Genomic DNA, 21,035 nt, shown 5'->3' on the forward strand with positions numbered 1-21,035 from the left:
GCAGAGGAAGCAGAACTGGTGTAGGTGGGAATGGGCTTATTGTCAAATTTGGCCTAATGTCTAAAAAATAAAGGTTACTGTATATCTAAAATAGCGAGAAGGTAATAAAATCAGAATCATGAGGAGGTGCAGATAACATCCATGCTTGTAGGCCATCGAAAGATTTTGATTTTATTCGAAAATAGGTAGTGACTAGAAGATTTTGAGTAGTGGAATGACATGATCCCATTTACATCTTTAACTTGATAGTCAGAACCCTAAATGGAGAAGAGTTCTGGGGTGGAGTAGGGAGAGTTGCAAGACAAACATGGAAGCAGGAAATCAGTTCAGAGGTTAGTGCAGCTTTCCTATTGAGAGAAAGGGTGCTGTTATAGAAATAAATAAATATTCAGAATAAGATGTGAATTGTGAAGGGTCTAGAAATGTGATGGCAATTATGAGGTCTTGTTTTATTTCCCCTGCCATCACATCCAAATATTAGCTGCATTAATGTGAAAACACAGAGGTACTGTTTAGGAACTAATGAACACTTTATGTTGTATAAGCTGTGGGGGGGGGGGTGCAAGATATTTAATAAAGAAAAAATGTCCATCACTGTACTCTGATTACACTTGCAACATTTTGATTAAATTGCTTGTATTAAATATGAGCTAGAAAATTGCTGATATAATATGAAACTTGAAAGTATGATCTAAAATGCAATTAACCTGCAGAAAACTAATGAAGCAATTGATAATCAGATGGAATAATTTGGTATTTACATAGTTGCAAGTGGGCAGCTGCCAGACACTAAATTAGGAGAATTAGAACACTAAGTGCTATTTTTAAAACAGATTTTCTAACATGGGAAATCTAAGCAGTGTAAAGAAATTCAGACTGAATTATTTTTTTAGAAATCACATAAGGACATGGTTATTGACACTATGTCTCTCTAAAATTAACTTGTTAAATGCATGCTTATATATTTATTAGGTTATAAACTTTATAAATTGTATCTCTGGAATGAAATCAAAACATTGTATTTGTGTAGGTGCAATACTTAAAAAAATTTTTAAGAAAATGTTTAAGGAGATGCAGTAAAATTAATTTTCCTCTAGTGGACTTGGGGAATATTTGTTTTTAGGATTAAAAGAAAAATATTCTCCTCTAATCCATTTTAATCTCAGAGAAAGATGATTAATGGGTACTTGTGCATTTTTGAACAAGGAAATTGATCTTTTATACCTTCCCTCACTTAAGAACATCACCAGCTCCAAAGCATGTACATCAGCTTTGTAAGGATATAAAGCCAATCATACCTCACATCCTGACATCTCAGAATGGCAATCATTCTCATACCTATTTAGTTAACACAGAATACAGAACACAAAGATTCTCATGGTTAGGACCATCTTCATGATGTAGGATTAAGCATTAGTGGCCATTCTGGATATGCAACCTCTCTCTCAACTTTATGGAGGGGTAAAACATATCAATTGTCAGTTTTAGTTTTGTTTCATATATATGTGTATATATATGAAAATATATACAGATTGTTTCATACATACTTTATTTACATATATATAAGGTGAGATGTAATTCCCATAGCATAAACTTTACCTTTTTAAAGTGTAAAATTTAATGGTTTTTAGTACCTTCACAAAGTTGTGTAACCATCACCACTATCTAATTCTCCATTTTTAACACCCCAGAAGGAATGAGGTACCCATTAGCACCTATTCCATATACCCCTCTTCTGCCTGGCAACTGATAATTTACTTTCTATCCCTATAGACTTGCCTATTCTGGACATTTTTTATAAACAGAATCCTGCAATGTCTGGCCTTTCATGTCTAGCTTCTTTCACTTAACATGATATTTTCAAGATTCATTGTTGCTGTAGCATCTATCAATAATTCCTATATTTTTATGACTGAATAACATTATTATATGGATATACCATATTTTATTTATAGATTCATCAATTGACAGATATTTGGATTGTTTCTACCTTTTGGCTATTATGAAAAGGACTGCTGTAAAAATTTGTACACAAGTTTTCGCGTGGACCTATGTGTTCAGTGTTTTTTGGTGGACTTTCTGGGAATTGCTGGACCATTAAGTAACTTTATGATAAACATTTTGAGGAATTTTCAAATCGATTTTCTAAACAGCTGTAACATTTTATATTCCCACAAGCAATAAATGAGGGTTCCAATGTTTCCACATCCTTGCCAAAACTTTTTAATTTGAATTAAAAAAAATTATAGCTATCCTAGTAGGTCTGAAGTGCTATCTCATTGTGGTTTACATTTGCATTTCCCTAATAACTAATGGTGTTGAATATCTTTTATGTGCTTATTGGCCATTTGTATATCTTCTTTGGATAATGTTTAACCCAAGGGCTTTGTCCCTTTTTTAATAGGATTGTGTCAAGAGTTGAGTTAAACTACTCCATGGTATTACTGCTTTGGTGTCCATTTTGTTTGGCCAAGAAACCTGCAGTGACTTTAAACTGACACTAGCCCCCTCATTCAAGCACATGCCCTAAACAGCAGCCTGCAGAGTCACAAGCAAATGTAAGTTCCTTATATGATTTCCCAGCAGCCCTTGTGATTAAACAGTCTCTTCTGCCTTCCACTGCGATTTGTTTATGTCCCCCTAGGTAAGACCTCCATATAACTTACGAAAACCCTGCCCTTTTAGTTTGAATTAACCAATCCAGCCCTAGCCCAGGAACCCCAAAGCACTCTATCCATGGACTCTAATAAACGCATGTGCTCCAGGTCCTGCCTCTCTCTTTCTGTACTCTGTCTTGATCTCCCCTTCAGGTCCCTCAGATTATACCAGATACTCCCTCCAGGACTTGTGAGTAATAAACTTCTCTATTTCAGTTCCTCTTGTGGTCTTTTGTTGAATGGTGACGTACCATCTGGCACCTTCTCCTCCCCTTGATAAAGGTTAACTTGACAAATTCATAAGAGGTTGCGAGTCTTACAACCTCTGTCTGTTTTCATATCTAAAACAGAGTTTCTTATAGACAGTATATAGAGGGATCTTATTTTTTAATCCATTCCTAAATCTCTTCCTTTTAATTGAAAAAATTATTACATTTACTTTTAAAGTAATTACTGTTAAGGACTTCTTTCCGCCTTAGCTATTTGATTATTGTATGTTGTATATTTTTTTGTTTCTCAGTGTCTCCATCACTGTGTTTTTGTAATAGTTAATTTTTTGTTGTGTAAAATTTTGATCCCCCTCTACTTTCCTTTTATGTGTGTGTGTGTTAACAACACAGTTTGAATTCTACCAACTAAATTTCAATAGTATACAAACATTTTGTTCCTATACATCTCCTTCTTACCTCCTTTATATTGTTATTCTCACAGATTAATGCTATATATGTGTGAATATTAATCTAGATTTATAATTATTATTTTATGTATTTGCCTTTCAGTCATATAGGAAATAAAGAGGAGTTATAAACTAAATGTAAAATAATACTAACATTCATATTTACATATACAGTAAGTCTGCTACATGAGTTCCATTCTGAGAGCACGTTCGTAAGTCCAATTTGTTCGTTAAGTCCAAAAAAGTTAGCCTAGGTACTCAACTAACACAATCAACTATATAGTACTGAACCATGATAGGTTTATAATACTTTTCACACAGAAGTAAAGTACGCAAAAGCACAACCACTTGTAGAGGATGCACGCATGTGACAATGTACTCCAGACATGTGAACTAACTTACGTGATTGGACATCTGAATGCACATTCGCATCTTTGAAAGTTCACGACTTGAAGGTTCGTATGTAGGGGACTTACTGTACAGTAACCTTTATTAAAGTCCTTTATTTCTTAATATGACTTCAGATTACTGGCTAGTATCATTCCATTTCTGTGTGAATGGCTGCCTCTAGCATTTAATATATGAGAGGTCTACTAATAATAAAATTTCTTAGCTTTTGATTATCTGAGAATGTTTTAATTTTTCTCTCATTCTTGAAGGATGGTTTTCCAGATACAGAGTACTTGTTTGTCTTTTGTTTGTTTTTGTTTTAAACTTAAAACACTTTATGTCATCCCATTTCTTCTGGTCTCCATAATTCCTGGTGATAAATCAACTCTTAATCATACTGATGGCCCCTGGATGTATGATTCACTTTTCTCTTGCTGCTTTAAAAATTCTCCTTGTTTTTGTCTTGTGGTGATTTGGCTATAACATGTCTATGTATCAGACTCTTTGAGTTTTTCATGTATGTAGTTCATTGAGCTTCTTGGATGTGTGTATTCATAGATTTCATCCAAGTTGGAATGTCTCCTTCCACTATTTTGTCAAATTTTTTTCTGCCACTTTTTCTCTTCTCCTTCTGGAACTCCAGTGATCCATATATTGGTGCACTGTGTGGTACCCAACAGGTTCTGTGGTTCTGTTCATTTTTTCTTAATTTCTTTGCCTGCTGTTTGGAGTGTCTTATTATCTTCAATTTTCCTGATTCTTTATTCTGCCTGCTCAAATCTGTTGAATCCCTCTAGTGAACTTTTAATTTTAATTATTTTACTTTCAGTTCCAGAATTCTATACTTTAAGGCCCAGAAATTCTATTTATCTCTTTTTACAATTTCTCTTTGTTAACGTTCTCTATCTGTACATACATCTGTTCCCTAAGTTTCTTTCTTTTCCCATTTTTCTTTCCTAGCACACTGAGCATATTTAAGATAGTTGATATAGGTTCTTTGACTAGTAATGTCAATGTCAGAGCTTCCTAAGGGGTGGTTTGTGTCTTTTCCTGTGAGTGATTTATATTTTCCTATTTCTTTGTATACTTTGTGATTTTTAAATAACTGGATGTTTTGAGTATCATTAATGTGGTAACTCTGGAAATCAGATTCACCCCCTCATCAGGGACTGCTTTTTTTTCACTTGTTGAGGGATGCAGTCACCCATTTGTATAGTGGCTTTCCAAACTAATTTTGCCTAGTCTGTATATATTGTTGTGATGGATCACTGATGTTTCTGTTCCATTATCTCTTCAGTCAGGCTGTTACCTACAAGGGATGTCTTTAAATGTCTGGAGCCATAAACAAATGTATAAATAATTTAATTACAAGTGTGTTGGTTTCTTTGAATCTTACAGGAGATAGTGTCGGGGAAGCTGCTGCCAGCAGAGGAGGCCAAAACAAAAGCACGAGCCTACACTGATGCACTGAAAATGACAAATTCACCAAAACACACAACCCCAATTTTGGAGGACAAGGTTTTTATTCTCCATTCTTTTCTTTCTTTAAATTGAAACATTGTTGATTTACAATGTTGTGTTAGTTGCACGTGTACAGCAAAGTGATTCAGTTATACATATATTCATTCTTTTTCAGATTCTTTACCCATATAGGTTATTACAGAATATTGAGTAGAGTTCCCTGTTCTATAAAGTAGGTCCTTGTTGGTTATCTATTTTATATGTAGTACTGTGTGTATTTTAATCCCAAGCTCCTTATTTATTCCTCCCTACTACATTTCCCCTTTGGTAACCATAAGTCTGTTTTTGAAATCAGTGAACCTGTTTCTGTTTTGTAAATAAGTTCATTAATATCATTTTCTAAAATTAGATTCCACATATGAGTAATATATGATGTTTGTCTTCCTCTGTCTTACTTATTTCACCTAGTATGATAATCTCTAGGTCTATTCATGTTGCTGCAAATGGCATTGTTTTGTTCCTTTTTATGGCTGAGTAATATTCTATTGAACTATGTACCACATCTTTTTTATCCATTTATCTGTCAATGGGCATTTAGTTGTTTCCATGTCTTGGCTATTGTAAATAGTGCTGCAATGAACATTGGGGTGCATGTGTCTTTTTGAATAATGCTTTTCTGCAGATATATGCCCAGGAGTGGGATTGCTGGATCATATGGTAGCTCTATTTTTAGTTTCTTAAGGAACCTCCATACTGTTCTCCATAGTGGTTGTACCAATTTACATTCCCACCAACAGTGTAGGAGGGTTCTCTTTTCTCCACACCCTTTCCAGCATTTATTGTCTGCAGACTTTTTGATGATGGCCATTCTGACCGGTGTGAGGTGATAACCTCATTGTAGTTTTGATTTGCATTTCTCTCATAATTAGTGATGTTGACATGATCTTTTCATGTGCTTTTTGGCCATCTGTATGTCATCTTTGGAGAAATGTCTATTTAGATCTTTTGCCCATTTTTGATTGGGTGCATTTCTCTAATAATTAGTGATGTTGAGCATCTTTTCATGTGCCTGTTGGCCATCTGTATGTCTTCTTTGGAGAAATTTTGGTCTTGTGCCCATTTTTGATTGGTTTTCTTTTTATTTGTTTTTGATACTGAGCTGTGTGAGCTGTTTGTATATTAGTATATTTTGGGAATTAAGCTCTTGTCGGTCAAATCATTTGCAAATATTTTCTCCCAGTCTGTAGGTTGTCTTCTTACTCTCCATTCTGACACCAGCCATTCTAAGAATGTAGGCCACCATCCTTATGGCCAGAGTAAACCTGAGAAATGGTGAATGGTAGCAGGTTTGCACATTCTTCTCTCTTACCAGAGTTATGCAGACTCTCCCTTCATCAAGCACTCCCCTGGTTGCTCTAAGTGTCTGATCAGGCTCTGGAGCTCCAAAATAGTTGATTCTTATAATTTTTACAACTTAATTGGTGTTTTGGTGTTAAGACCAACTCCTGGAACTTCGTAATCTGCCATTGTTTGTGATGTCACACCCACATTTTAGTTTTTATTTTGCCAATGACTAAAGATGTTGAGCTTTCTTTCATGTGATTATTGATCATTTATAAATTTTCCTTGGAAGAATGTCTCTTCAAACTTTTTGCTCAATTTCAATTAGTTGTCTTTTTATTGTTGATTTGTAAGATATCTTTATATAGTTTGAACACTAGCCTCTTATCAGACATGTAATTTTCAAATATCATCTTCTATTCTGTGGATTATGTTTTCACATCCTTGATTGTGTCTTTGAAGCACACTTTAAAAATTTATTTTTAATTTATTTAGTTTTTTTTTTTGCGGTACACGGGCCTCTCACTGTTGTGGCCTCTGCCATCGTGGAGCACAGGCTCCAGATGCGCAGGCTCAGCAGCCATGGCTCACAGGCCCAGCTGCTCCGCGGCATGTGGGATCTTCCCAGACTGGGGCACGAACCCGTGTCCCCTGCATCGGCAGGCAGACTCTCAACCACTGTGCCACCAGGGAAGCCCTATTTTTAATTGAATTATATTTGATGTACAATATTGTAACTTTCAGGTGTACAACATAGTAATTCACAATTTTAATGGTTATATTCCATTTATAGTTATAATAAAATATTGGCTGTATTCCCTGTGTTGTACTATATATCCTTGTAGCTTATTTATTTTACACATAGTAGTTTGTACTTCTTAACACCCTTCTCCCATCATGCTCTTCCCACTTCCTACTACCTACCGGTAACCACTAGTTTGTTCTCTATATCTGTGGGTCTGTTTCCTTTTTGTTATATTCACTAGTTTTATTTTTTAGATCCCACATATAAGTGATATTATACAGTTTTTGTCTTTGACTTATTTCATTTAGCATAATACCTTCCAAGTCCATCTATGTTGTTCCAAATGGCAAAATTTTATTATTTTTTATGGCTGAGTAGTAGCCCATGGTATGTGTGTGTATGTGTGTGTGTGTGTGTGTGTGTGTGTGTATATGTGTATATATATATATATATATATATACACACATATACACACACACACACATACACATAATACCACATTTTCATTATCCATTCATCTGTTGATGCACACTTTGGTTACTTTCATATCTTGGCTAGTGTAAATAATACTGCAATGAACACTGGATTGCATGTATTCTTTTGAATAGTGTTGTCATTTTGGGGCGATATATACCCAGGAGTGGAATTACTGGGTCATATGGTAGTTCTTTTCTCAGTTGTTTGAGAAACCTCTATTCTGTTTCCCATAGTGGCTGCACCAGCTTACATTCCCACCGACAGTGTATGAGGGTTCCTTTTTCTCCACATCCTCGCCGACATTTGTTATTTGTAGTCTTTTTGATGATAGCCATTCTGTCAGGCGTGAGGTGATATCTTATTGTGGTTTTGATTTGCATTCCTCTGATGTCTAATGATGTTGAGCATCTTTTCATGTACCTGTTGGCCATCTGTTTATCTTCTTTGAAAAACTGTTTATTCAGGGCTTCTGCCCATTTTTAAATCAAGCTGTTTTTTTGATGAGTTGTGTGAATGCTTTATATATTTGGATATTAATCCCTTATCAGTCATATTTGCAAATATTTTCTCCCATTCCTTAGGTTGTCTTTTTGTTTTGTTCATGGCTTCCTTTGCTGTGCAAAAGCTTGTACATTTATTTTTGCTTTATTTACTTTGCTTTAAGGGACATATTTTTAAAAAATTGATTATGTCAAAGAAGGTTCTGCCTATGTTCCCTTCTAGTCCCTTGCCAGCCTTAAATTTAGATCTTTCATCCATTTTGAGTTATTATTGTATACAGTGTTAGGAATGTCGTAATTTCATTCTTTTACATGTTGCTGTCCAGTTTTCCTAACACCAGTTATTGAACTGCCTGTCTTCTACATAGTATATTCTTGCCTCCTCTGTTGTAGTTAACTGACCATAAGTTTGTGGATTTATTTCTGGGTCTCAGTTCTATTTCATTGTTCTATGTGTCTGTTTTGGTGCCAGTACCATACTGTTTTGATTTCTGTAGCTTTGTAGTATAGTCTAAGTTAGGGAGCATGATTCCTCTAGTTCTCTTCTTCTTTCTCAAGATTGTTTGGACCATTTGGAGTCTCTTGTGTGTCCATACAAAATTTTAAATTATTTTTTCTATTTCTGTGAAAAATACCCCTGGTATTTTGATAGGAACTGCATTGAATCTGTAGATTGCCTTGGGTGGTATGGACATTTTAACAGTATTAATTCTTCCAATCCATGAACACAGTATATCTTTGCATCTGTTTGTGTCATCTTCAATTACTTTCACCAGTGTCTTATAGTTTCCAAATACAAGTGTTTTACCTCCTTAGGTAGGTTATTCCTAGGTATTTTATTGTTTTTGATGTTATTGTAATGGAATTGTTTCCTTAATTTCTCTTTCTGATAGTTCATTGTTAGTGTGCATAAAAGGAAAATAGATTTCTGTGTATTAATTTTGTATCCTGCAACTGTACCAAATTCAGCGATGAGATCTACTAGTTTTTTGGTGGCATCTTTAGGGTTTTCTCTGTATAGTATCATGACAGCTGTGAACAGTGATAGTTTTACTGATACTTCTACCTTTCCAATTTGGATTCATTTTGTTTCTTTTTCTTGTCTGATTGCTATGGCTAGGACTTCTAATATTATGTTGAATAAAAGTGGTGAGAGTGGGCATCCTTGTCTTGTTCCTGATCTCAGAGGAAATGCTTTCAGATTTTCACCTTTGAGTATGATGTTAGCTGTGGGCTTGAATATATGGGCTTTATTATGTTGAAATATGTTCCCTCTATGCCCACTTTCTAGAGAGTTTTTATCATAAATGTATGTTGAGCTTTATCAAAAGCTTTTTCTGTATCTATTGAGATGATCATATAGCTTTTAATCTTCAACTTGTTAATGTGGTGTATCAGACGGATTGATTTGCAGATATTAGAAAGAAATTTTTTTGATGCAGCTGAGTTTATTAATTTTTCTTTTGTTGATTGTGTTTTGATGTTGCATAAAAGAAAGCATCATGTAATCCAACAACAAAGATTCAGGTGTATATTTTCTAAGGATTTTTATAATTTTAGTTCTTATAATTTGATTCATCTAGAGGTTTATTTTGTATATTGTGTAAGGTAAGGATTCAGCATCATCATTTGCATATATACAATATGTATATCCAGTTTCTCAGAAACATTTATTAAAAACTATTATTTCCCTATTGAATTGTCTTGATACCCTAGGAAAAATTAATTAAACATAAATGAATGACTTTATTTTTACACTCTAAATTTTATTTAATTGTTGTATGTCTATCCTTATGCTAATCCATGAAACCTTGATTTCTGTTGCTTTGCCTTAGGTTTTAAAATCAGGAAGTGAGACTTCTAAATATTTTTATTTGGCTTTTTAATTTGTTTTTCAAGTTTGTTCTGACTATTCTGTGTATTCTGCAATTCTATATGAATTTTAGTAACAGATTAGAAATTTCTGCAAAAAATCACCTGGAGTTTTGATACAGTCTGTGTTAACTCTGTAGATTAATTAAGGGATTTGCTATCTTAACAATGCTAAGTCTTCCAATCCATGAACACAATATGCCCTTACCTTCATTTTAGTTTTTAATGTCTTTTAACAGTGTTCTGTAGTTTTCCACATGAAAATCATGTACTACTTTTATTCAATTTACTTCTAAATATTTTATTTTTTGATGCTATTATAGATGAAAATGTTAACTTGGTTTTATTTTCTGACAGTTTTTGCCAGTGTATATAAATGCAATTTATTTGTTTATTAATCTTGTATTCTGAAGTTTTGATAAATTTTTTTATAGGTCTAATTATTTTTTGAGGATCCTTATGATTTCCCATACATAATATCATGTTATCTGTGAATAGAGATAGTTTTAGTTCTTTCTTTTCAATTTAGTTGCCTTTTATTCCTATTCTTTTTAATGGCTAGAACCTATATTACAAGACTTGATAAAATAGATGCACTGAGAGCAGACATTGTTGTCTTGTTCTTGACCTTAGGGGAAACAAATCCAATCCTATTAAGTGTGATTTTAGCAATGTGTTTTTTAGAAATGTGTTTTCTTTATTTTCTCCTCTCTAATTTTTTGGGTTGGAACCTACAGAATAATTTTGAATTGAAGTAGCAAGAGAGGACATTTTTGTCTCGTTCCTGATTTTAGGAAGAAAACTTCTGTTTTTTTACTGTTAATTATCAAGTTTGCTGTGAGTTTGTCAAAATTTGTTCATTGTTTATTAAGACCATTTTCATGTCTTTTGTTCTATTTTCATGGTATTTTACATTTATATATTTTCATGTGTTGAAACAATGTTGTATTTCTTGGACAAATCCCACTTGGTCATAGTGTATAATCCTTTTAATATTGTTCTGGATTTGGCTTGTACACTTTATTGAGGATTGTTACATCTATATCATAGAGATACTGTTCTATAACTTTCTGTTCTTGTCATATCTTTGGTTTTGTTATCAAGGGAATAGGGGACCCATAGAATGAGATAAGAAATGTTTCTTCCTCTTCTGTTTTTTGGAAAAGATTAAGTATCAGCATTAATTCATCTTAAATATTTTGTATAGTTTTACAGTAATCTTCTTGTCTAAGGGTTTTCTTTGTAGAATATTTTTTGATTACTAATTCAATCTCATTACTTACAGGCATATTCAGATTGTCTTTTTCTTGTTGAGTTAGTTTTTGTTGTTTGTGTTCATCTAGAAATTTCCCCATTTCATTTAATTTTCTATTATTTTTGGAATACAATTATTCATAGTGTTCCCATATAATCCCTTTTATTTCTATAATGTCAGTAGCAGTGTCCCCTCTTTCATGTCTGATTATAAAATTAGAGTCTTCACCCTTTTTATCTTGGTTAGTTCATCTAAATATTTGTCAGTTTAGGTGATCTTCTCAAAGAACTAACATTTAGTTCTGTTGAATTCATCTTTTATTTATATAACACCTATTCTGTTATCTCTGCTCTTGTTTTATATCCTTTCTTCTGTTTGCTTTGGGATTAGTTTACCCTTATTTTTCTAGTTCTTAATTGAGAACATTAGGTTATTGATTTAAGAAAGAATTTTAACAATAACATTTATAACAATAAATTTCTCATAAACAATGCTTTATTAGCATCCAATAAGTTTTGATGTGCTGTATTTTCCTTTCCATTCCTCTCAAATTATTTTATGATTTCACTTGTGATTTCTTATTTTACCCAGCAGTTATTTTGGAAAACATTATTCAGGTTCTCATAATTTCTTCTATTATTAGAAGAACATATATGATTTTAATTTATTTGAAATTTATTGAGACATTTTATGACCTGACATATAATCTAAGAGAATATTCTGTGTGCACTTGAGATGAATATGTATTCTCCTGATGTTGCCAGAGTATTCTGTGGATATGTATATGTCTATCTGGTCTGTAGTGTAGTTCAAGTCTTCCAAACCTTTATTGATCCTTTTCCTATATAATTAATCCATTATTGACAATGAAGAATTATGTGTTCAGATGTGACTGTTAAATTATTTCCCTTTAAGTTTATATTTCTGGTTTATGTACTATGGAAATCTATTATTAGGTGCATATATGTTTACAAGTCTTACATAATTTAATGAAATGACCCCATTAACATTAAAACCCCATGTATCTAGGGACCCCATTTGTCCCTAGTTACAATTTCTGTGCTAAAGTCTATTTTTTTCTGATATTAGTCACTCCTGGTTTTTTTGATTACTGTTGCATGAAATATTTTTTCTATCATTTTATTTTCATTCTGTTTGTGTTTTTGAGTCTAGAATGTGTCTCCTGAAAGCAACATATTGTTAGATTTTGTATTTTTATTCATCCTGCAGGTCTTTTCTGTTTGACTGTAAAGTTTAATCCATTAAAATTTAACATGATTACTAATGAGGTAGGATTTATATCCTCTATTTTGTTATTTGCTTTCTACCTGTTTTATGTCCCATTTCTCCCTCTGTCCTTCAATTACTGCTTTCTCTTGTATCACAAGGGTGTTTTTCTAGTTTGCCATTTTCACTCACCTGTTATTTAATTCACTATGTTTTTTCAGGTATTTTCTTAATGGTTGTCCTAGCTCTTACAATTTACATCTTAAATTATAACAGTCTTCTTCAATTAATACTAACATTTTCCATAATATACAAAATGTTTTTCCTTTATATTCATTGTTTCTTTCTTATTTGTGTGGCTATTGCCATACAAATTACATGTTTATACACTACAATGCAATCAACAAAGATTTATAAATATTGCTTTTTTGTAGCTGTCATTTAATTCATATAGGAGAAAAAAGAGCTGCAAAATCTATGTATATAGTTACCTTTATTGGTAACTTTGTCTTCCAGTGGATTCTATGAATTGTCTAGTGTCATTTATTTCAGTGTGAAGGATTCTTAATGTTATCAATTGATATCAATTATCAATTGATAATTATCAATTATCAATGCTAGCAAGTCTGCTAGCAATGAAATTCTCAGTTTTTCTTTATCTGAGAATCCCTAAATCTCTCCTCTGATGGATAGGTGTTCTGGATATAAAATTATTGAATTACAGACTTTTGTTCCATTACATTGACTATGTCATCCCACTGCCTGCTGGCTTTTATAGTTTCTGTCATTTTTCGTCAAACTTGTGAACTTTTGGTCCATTATTTCTTCAAATATTCTTTCTATGCACTTTTCTCTCTCCTTTCCTTCTGTTCATCACAATAAGTCTATGTTGGTGCATGTCATAGTTCACCACAGATCTCAGAGACTCTTATATTTTTCTTAATTCTTTTTTCTTTCCATTTTTTGGACTAAAATAATTGAGACTATCTGAGTAACATAATCTGTTATTGATTAACTGAGATAATTGAGATTATCTCTGTTGAGCTCTCATCAAGTATGCTGTTTCTTTCCTTTGCCAAGTAAAAATTACTCTGGAGGGCTTCTAATGAATTTTACGTGCTAGTTATTGTGCTTTTAACTTCTTGAATTTCTATCTGGTTCTTTTTTATGATTTCTAATGGTTTATTGATATTCTATATTTGATAAACATAATTCTTTGCTTTAGTATTAGGTATGTTTTCTGTAAGTTCTTTGAACATGTTTAACTGATTCACTATCTTTGTCTAGTAAGTCCAACATCTGGCTTCCTAAGGGACAGTTTTTATTGACTGTTTATTTTCCTTTTATGGGCCACACTTTCTTGTTTCTTTTTATATTTTGTGTTTTAAAATATATTTGTTAAATAATATAATATGGCAATTCTGGAAATCAGATATTTCCCCCTCTAGCATTTGTTGTTTTTTGCTGTTTGTTTAGTGACTTTTCTGAATTATGTAAATTTTTGTAATTGCATTGCCACTTAAATTTCTGCTTGTTTACCTTATTGGGCAGCTAATGATTTTATGGAGAATCCCTTAAATGTCTGTGATTAATTAGGCTTCCATTCTTTGCTGAGGATTTCTGCACATGGACTATGTCTTGCATGCAACCCTCAGCCAAGCACTCAGAACTTCACAGGTGCATACCCTTCTAGGAATATGTCAAAGCTATTCAAAGCCCTGTATGGACATCTCATTTTCCCAGCTTTTCCATTTAAGTCTTTTTGTTAGTCTATTGTTTGTCCCAGTTGTTACTGCCTCAGACATCGGTAATGTTAAACAATTGCCATTGATCGTTTTCAACAAATGCCCACCAAGAAAATTTATCTTGCAATTGGTTAACTCGGATTTAGGTCAAATAAATACAAGCCTTTTAAGTGCATCTTTTAGGGAATTACCAGACAGGTCAAATATTGACGAGAATGAGGCTTTGAAAGAGCTCTATCCCATTTGCAGGTTTAATGCTGTCATGCTGCTGCTTTTCACTGTAATTTTAGGCTGTTGGTTTTTTACTCTAGAACATAGAGAGAGGGATGATAGTAGGACAAGATAAAATACACAATGCTGAATGCCCGGTGCATTCATACCTAGGTTTCTTTACCTGGGGTCCTCAGCCAAGGTCTTCCTCAGGCACCTCCTTATCAGGGGAGCAGGGGGATATACCTTGAAGACACGTTTCCTGAATCTGTCTCAATACTCAGTACTTTTCTACCTGTAGCCCTCTCCTTTCTTCCTACTATCTTATCTCCCCCTACCCCCAGCCTCAGGGTTCATAAATCTGCAAAAAACTTTTTGTTTAAGGATCCATCCACAGTGAGAGGATTCCTTCATGTCTCTGCTGAGCCATCTGACCCTTGACTGGCAAACCATTTGTTGGGGGAAAACGAAATGGGGGTGCTTGTACTTTCTCCTGTTTAGATTCTTGCTTTTTTCATGGCAGTAAGTGATTAAAGCCTTAACTTTCATATTGGCTTTTTGTTTTTAATCAATTACTCCAATATTTGGCAGCTCAGATCTTTCTCCAGCTCAACTGTGTGCTAAACAATACAATTCTATGTATGTAGAGATCTATATATATTTCTAAATGGTATTCACATCAAGTTAAGCATGAGTTGATTAGAGTCAGAGACATCAGTATTCATTACCACATGTATCATTTTAGCATCTTTCTCTATCTGTAAGTTCCTATTCCCAAAGTGAGGAAACTGATTCCTACCATTGTCCACCCATTTACTTAATTCTTGAATGCTAGTATATGTGTATTTTAGTATCAGAATTATTAACCCACACCCCACTTGATAGTCATTTCTAGTTGATAGAAATGACTATCATCTAGATATAGTTCTTATGTGCAGTTTTCTTTACCTTTAGTCTTATGGATTACACTCATTTCCAAAGTCACTTGGATTGCTAATCTCTTGTACACTTTCCAGTGAAGTTATTTAATGCATTTCTAATACAGTTATTGATTTTAATATTCTGCATTCTATCCTGGAATCCCCTGATCTTCTATAGGACTTTAACATTTTTTCATACATTAAAGTTCAATTTTTATGCTCTAAAATTCTGAGTATTGACAAATCTGTAGTTTCATGTAATCACCATTACTGTCTTATGCACATAGTCTCACCATAGTAAAATTCTTCTGCATTTCCCCTATTCAACCTATTCCCACATACTCATGGGGACCCCATGCAGGCACTGATCTGTTTACCATCTTTATAGTTTTACCTTTTCCAGAATATCATGTAATTAGAATAATAAATAGTTCTTACTACTCCACATGCTTATCAGCAACTGGTATTGCTAGTTTTTGGATTTTAGCAGTTGTAATAGGTATCTTTGTAATAGGTACATGTGTTATATTATTGCTGTATTGTGCAAATCCCTCACGAGAAATAATTTTGAGTATAATTTCATGATTAGTTACCATTGAATATCTGTTTTGGAGAGGTGTCTATTAACATATTTTGCATGTTTGAATTGAAGTTTTTGGTTTCTTACTGGTGAGTTTTAAGAGTTCTTTGTATATAGGTACAAGTTCTCTATCAGATATGTTTTGCAAACAGTTTCTCTCGATATGTGGCTAGTCTTTTCAACTTCTTAATAGTGCCTTTGCAAATAGTAGATTTTAAGTTAATAAAGTGAAACTTATTAATTTTTCTTCCATGTTTTATAATTTTGGTGTTGCATCTAAGAACTTATTTAAAAGAGTCAGTGTCTCACAGATTTTTCTCTTTATTTTTTTCTGGAAGTTTTATAGTTTTGCATTTAACTTTTGGGTCTATGATCCATTTTGAGTTAGTTTCTGTGAATGGTGTAAAATCTGTTCCTAGATTTATTTATTTTTTTTGCTCATGGACATCCAATTTTTCTAGAATTACTTGTTGAAAAAACCATCCCTGCTCCATTGAATTGCCTTTGCTACTTTTCAAAGACTAGTTCACTGTATTTGTGTGAGTCTGTTGCCATGGGTCTATGTGTCAATTCACTCATGTTGATTACTATAGCTTTATAATCACTCTTGAAACTGGAGAACGTGAGTACTCCAAATTTGTTCTTCTTGAGCATTGTGTTGACACTTCTAAACCTTCTGCCTTTTAGTGTCAACTTTAAAATCATTCTGCCTACAATAATAATTACTGGCCTATTCAGATTATCTATTCCTCCTTTTGTGTGTGTTAGTAATATATCTCTTTTAAGGAATAAGTACATTTTATCTAAGTTATCAAATAAGCTTGCATACACTGTACATAGCGTTCTATGTCTTTCCTTTTAATATCTGTGGAACCAGCAGTGACGCCCCCATTTCATTATTTTAATTTTGATACAGGTAATCTGTTCTCTCTCCCTGGCTAGAGGTTATCTATCAATTTTACTGAACTTTTCAAAGAGCCAACTTCTGGTTTCCTTGATTTATTGTTTTCTGTTTTCAGTTTCATTAATTTCTCCTTCAATTTTTATTACTTCTTTTCTTCTTCTTGATTTAGACTTAAATTTCTGTTCTTTTCCTAGCTTCCTAAGATGATCACTAAGATTACTGATTAGTTCTTTCTTGTTTTCTAATATATGTATTTAATGGTAAAATTTTTCCTCTTAGCACCACTTTTACTACAGCCCATAATTTTGATGTTCTATCTTCATTTTAATTTAGTTCACATTTTAAAAATTTCTTTTGAGATTTCTACTTTGTAGTGTCAAGTTTTATTTAGACATGCTTTATTTAAATCATATGTATATATAATGTTTTAAATTCACTTGTAGTGCAGATATAGCAGATTATTCTCTCTCCCTTATCTCCTTTACTACATTGCTGTCATTTGTTTCACATATTTTATGATATAATCACCTAATAAATGATTATTATAATTACATTAAAATTATCTTTTAGATCAATTAAGAATAAGAAAAAAATAATTCATTTTCTCTTCATTTATTCCCCTTGTACACTATTTCTTTTTAATATAGATCTGAATTTCTGACCTAATTATTTTCAATCCTGGAGAATTTTTTAAAATATTTCTTCCATATAAGTCTGCTGGCAATGAGTTTCTTCAGTAATTTATTTACTTATGCTTTTTTCTAATAAAGTCTTTATTTCTCCTTCAATTTTGTAGGATAATTTTACTGGTTATAGAATTCTAGGTTTTTTTCAGTACTTTGAATATTTCATTTTATTCTCTTCTTGATTGTATGGTTTTGGGGGGAAGCCCCATGAGTTTCTTATCCATGTTACTCTAAATGTATGTATTTGTTTTGAGTGTATTTGTTTTCTCTAATTCCTTTCAAGATTTTCTTTACATCTGGTTTCCTACATTTTGAGTATGATAATCCTAGATGTACTTTATTGTTGTTTAATTATTTGGATTCTCTTTTTTTTTTTTTTAGGTTCACTGTCTTATGGTCCTTGCTTTTGGAATATTCTCAATCAGCATTAATTCAAATAATTCTATGTTCTTTTTTCTCCTTATAGTACACCAATTATGATTATGTTCCACCTCTGTAATTGTCCCACTGTTTTGGACATTGCATCCTTTTATTTAAATTTTCTTCTATTTGCATTTCAGTTTGGGAAGTTTCTATTGACCAAGCTCACTGATTATTCCTTTAACCATGTCCATCCTACGGATGAGTCCTTCAAAGTTATGGGTATGATACACCACTTTTTATTTCTAACATTTATTTTTGATTCTTTTTTAGAGTTTTCATGTTTCTGTTTATAGTATTCATCTCTTCTTGCATTTGATCTACTTTTTCATTAGATCCTTAAACACATTGAACATTGTCATTTTATCTAGCTGATAATTTCAACATTTATATCATGTGTAAGTCTGGTCCTTCTTGTTTCTCCTTGCAGACTAATTTTTCTGGCATTTTAGAATGTCTTTTAATTTTTTATTGAAAGTAGGACATATATCAGGCAATAGGAACTAAGTTACATAGGCCACTAAAGTGAGGATTTATGTTAATACAGATAGAATTTGGACCCCTTAATATTTTCTGTAACTAGAGATTCCAGAGCCTTCATTTTGTGTCCTTGTTTTTATCTTAGTTTTGGGCTTCTCTAATTACTCCTCCTCAGTGAGTCTGCATCTTGGAATGTTTCAGCTATAATCCACTGCTACTATACTAGAGTAATGTTGGTGTGGTGGTATGGTATGAGGGAAGGAACAAGTTCTGTAATCTTATAATTAAATTTCAGTGTTTCCAAAGGGCTGTGTCTCTGAGCTGTGACCTTTACAAGTGTTTCTTTATTTGAATAGTTTTTTCTTCTTCCCATTTATGTGAGACAGGAAAACTAAATGGGGCTGTTTTGGGATAAATGTTCTTCCCCAGGTGGGATAAGACTATAGTTAAGTCTTTTCTTATGGATTAGCTCATTGTTATAGAGACTATTCTGTGCATATTTCAAAATGCTTAGTGTTGTAATGGAATAATGGCCTCCCAAAGATATCAGGTCTTAATTCATGGAATCTGTAAATGTTATCTTACAAGGAAAAGGGCTTTTTGCAGATATGACTAAGTTAATTTATTGACATCAAGAAGATTATCATGGATTTTCCAGATGGGTCTTAAATTCAATTATATGTGTCATTATAAGAGAGGCGTATAAAAGAGGAGGCAATGTGGCCACAGAAGCAGAGATTGGAATGATGTGGTCACAGTTAAGGAATGTAGCAGCTACCAGAAGCTGGAAGAGGGAAGAAATGGATTCTCCTCTCATGTCTCCTGAAGGAGCATGGCCCAGGTAACCCTTTAATTTTAGGTCAGTGAAACTGATTTTCAGCTTCAGTACTTCAGAATTGCAAGAGAGTAAATTTCTACTGTTTTAAGCCATCACATTTGTAATGATTTGTTATAGCAGCCCTAAGGACTTACTTTTCCCACTCCCACTCCTAACACCAGGAGGAAATTTTTCCTGACTCTTTATTGTGAGAACTTGTGTGTATTTCTGTAGGTTAAAGCCCACAAAATTTTGGGATTCCCTTAAAACTGTAGCACCCGGGAGTTTCTCACTCACACTGGTTCCATACTCATCTAGCAGTTCAGCAATATTATGATTAAAGGGGCGCTACCATTTTATGGCTCCTGTAACTTTTTTCTGCAGATAAGCAGATCTTTGCTGTGACTACGTGGGTTCACCTGTGTTTCTAGACTTTGGAGTGGTGATTTGCCCTGTAAGCTCTAGTCCATGTTGAGTCCAAAAAGATACATTGGTTTTCAGGGTTTTTGTTGTTGTTGTTGTGAGTATTAAAGGTTTGATTTCCATATTCTTTATGTGTTAGGACTGAAACCAGAAGTCCTGTTAGATATATATTTTAAATTGTAATTGAAGTAAGTAATGAGGTAAAAGCAAAAATGGTAGCATTCATAAAATAGAAAAAATTTTAGTAATAGATTGTCTGAATTCAATCTAAAGCAAAAGGAATGGAGCTGAGAAATGATTTATTTTGTGAAAATTATTATATCATGCTTTATAATTACATACTTATTTAATTTACAAATTTTATCAAATTTTAGTCCAGTAAATTATCTTCCTTTTGCCATTTGATAATCTATTGTTTGATTTTAAAACTCTAATAGAGTTTTACATTTCTCCTGAAATTGTTTTGTAAGTTTATTGATATTTTTGAATTATCTTAGCTGATACTGTATAATTAAAATGTGGGTTTGCACTCTTTAAGCATTTTATGTGTGACTGCACTGTGTGATGCTCTTCTATAAACTGTGAAGAAAATGAGCATTTAAATATTTGCAAATTTCAAGTTTTATTTCTGCAAAGAGAATATAAAACAGTTAAAAATAATTAAGAAAATAATGGAGTGAGTCTGTCTTTAATGAGCTTGTTTTTATTTTGCATATTTATCTTTCACAATCAATTAATACTGAGATGCAAATTGTTAGCCAAATAGCAAACACATTTCATTTGCAAAGTGATCTCCATTAATACTAGTCAAAATGTATTATAAATTGCAGTTAGTACAAGCCTTTTCTATTTTAATGATCAAGTTAATATTAATATTTCATATTATTTTGATATGTACTTTATATCATTGCCAGTGTTATTCTTGTCACAAGTAAGGACACCAGTGGACAAAAATCATTCTACTTTCACTGAAAAATTATAAAGATTTGTTTCATCAAAACTATAAAATGTTTTACTCAGTCAGACAGTGTGGTGTCTTGATTACATAACCCTTTGCTGAGTTTTGACATATGAATGTACCTGTTGAAGGGTACACTTCATATGTTTACAGATTGTTGCATGGTGACTGTACCGTAACCAAATAGTTATCCTCTGTAGTTTTTTTTCTTTTTTTTAACTTTGTTCTAGTGACAGGAAATTTCCTAGGTGCTAGTGTTGCAAGGAGCAATAAGATAATTGTCACCTTGAG

General features: G+C 32.9%; 1 long non-coding RNA gene and 1 pseudogene across 1 annotated transcript in view; one reads left to right on the top strand and one right to left on the bottom strand.

The window, feature by feature from the left end:
• The window catches only part of LOC137210251 (UDP-N-acetylglucosamine--peptide N-acetylglucosaminyltransferase 110 kDa subunit pseudogene), a 632,586-nt pseudogene that overhangs the window by 153,045 nt on the left and 458,506 nt on the right, over positions 1–21,035 (bottom strand).
• Positions 19,298–21,035, top strand: part of LOC137210267 (uncharacterized) — a 115,707-nt gene continuing 113,969 nt past the window's right edge. Inside the window, exon 1 of the long non-coding RNA XR_010936437.1 lies at positions 19,298–19,387. This is a non-coding gene — a long non-coding RNA (uncharacterized lncRNA). The remainder of the gene's footprint in view (positions 19,388–21,035) is intronic.

This window comes from Pseudorca crassidens, chromosome 17 (assembly GCF_039906515.1).
Source record: "Pseudorca crassidens isolate mPseCra1 chromosome 17, mPseCra1.hap1, whole genome shotgun sequence".
In the NCBI taxonomy this organism is placed as follows: domain Eukaryota; kingdom Metazoa; phylum Chordata; class Mammalia; order Artiodactyla; family Delphinidae; genus Pseudorca; species Pseudorca crassidens.